Raw genomic sequence first — 1,750 nt, 5'->3', positions numbered from 1 at the left:
AAGCATTTATATAGTTTTTGTCCTTTATGAGCTTTTTGATAATGTTCATTGAGTTTGAACATTTTATCGAATTTTTGCCCACAATGACTGCATTCATAGGTCTTATCTAGTTTATCAATGGTCTGGTGCTCACAGAGCAAAGATTCCTCAGTGAATCTTTGCTTATCACCTGTGTGTGGTTTCTCAATTTCATCAGATTCCTGATGCTGAACCCACTGTGACTTCATGCGCCCGGATTGTTCACACTCAGGGAATTTCATGTCAGTACAAAATTGCTCTTGTTCAACATGGAGAAAAGCTTTCTCATCTCCATTGAGCACAACTGACTTCTTTATTTTGTTGCTTCTGTTCTGATTTAATTTCAGAATGATTAAATCTGATTTTACAATTTCTTCATGAAAGCCAAACATCTCATAATTTTCCTTGAGAGGAAAATTATTTTTGTGCTGAGAAACAATTTCCAATGTATTGAATTTATAGCACTGTTCCGTTCTGTTCATGAATCTTTCATGTTGCAAGTGTTCGAGCAAATGATCACCATCTGTCTGGATTCCTAGAAAAGAAGAGAACATTGAATCTTTCCATTATCTTGATTTATAATGGACCTCTTAAAATATGCATTGATACAAGGTAAATATTTAGTGGCAACCCTCTTATATGAAATGTAAATAAAACACTATGCTTAAAGTTTATCCCATGGGAAGAAATACAATCATGTAAACAATCCAAATTATAAAAAACAGCTATTATAGAAACAACGTTGAACATGAAAGTAATGAATGAACACAGATTTGGTATTTGCTTAAATAAGGCCATGAAAATATACAACAAATGTAATACAAACAAGACATTGAGACTAATAGACCAAAGGGGTGGCAAGGCTTGCTAATTTCAGTTGGTAGATGACAGATGTCTTCATTCCATCAATCGTTACTGAGAGACAACTAAGTATTACATAAAGTTGAGAATGTGAAAAATGCAGAATGTTCTACTTGGGAGAAAACCATTTTTACAGGTATATATGAAAGGTATTATGGTACACAAACACATTCTCTAGGTTTATGGAGCCTGTATTCTAGCTTACACCACCCATCTTTCAGTGTTGTCCTGTGGTGGCTTGCATGTTGCTGTGATGCCAGAAGCAATGCCAGCCAGTGCTTCAAATACAAGCAGGATCACCCATGGTGCCCAGGTCTTAGTGGAATCTCCAGAAATAGGGACTGGGAGGGAGACCTGGTGATCTACTTCTGGAACATGAACCCCTCAGGTTTAATGGCAATGAAATAACACTGAACAAGTACTAAATCCTCAAAGTACAGTCAACAGGGACAATGTGGATGGAGGAGAGCTTTTGGGACCTTAAGTGGTTGACATGTCATGACTGAAAATGAGAAAAAATATATGCAAACATCCTCTAATAATTGGAAGATGGAATAAATGAAGGAATATCGGGTAAAATTGCAAGTTGTCAAAACAAAATGGAATGTTTAAATATTGATGGTATATGGCTTTTTAAACTTAAATAGACTGGTACTGGCTATTTTTAATTAAATAATCAAGTGGTTCATAAGGCTGAGATTGACAAATTCAAGAATACTGGTGTCATATTCATCATCAAAAAGTACACTGCAGTCAGGGTGTGATGTAACAACGATGAAAAAATACAACTTTCCTCTAGTTCCTAAATGTTTCCTCCCCGCTCCCACTACCATGACTCGAATTCGACCTTGCAAGTCTGGCTAGACCAGAG

General features: G+C 36.2%; 1 pseudogene; it reads right to left on the bottom strand.

Moving 5' to 3' along the window:
* The window catches only part of LOC101660897, a 22,905-nt pseudogene that overhangs the window by 6,026 nt on the left and 15,129 nt on the right, over positions 1–1,750 (bottom strand).

This window comes from Echinops telfairi, unplaced genomic scaffold (genome assembly GCF_000313985.2).
Source record: "Echinops telfairi isolate 266 unplaced genomic scaffold, ASM31398v2 ScPeMD7_7405;HRSCAF=8443, whole genome shotgun sequence".
NCBI classification, from domain to species: Eukaryota; Metazoa; Chordata; class Mammalia; order Afrosoricida; family Tenrecidae; genus Echinops; species Echinops telfairi.
Note: the sequence above shows the minus strand (reverse complement) of the source record. Positions and strands in the feature narration are given on the sequence as shown.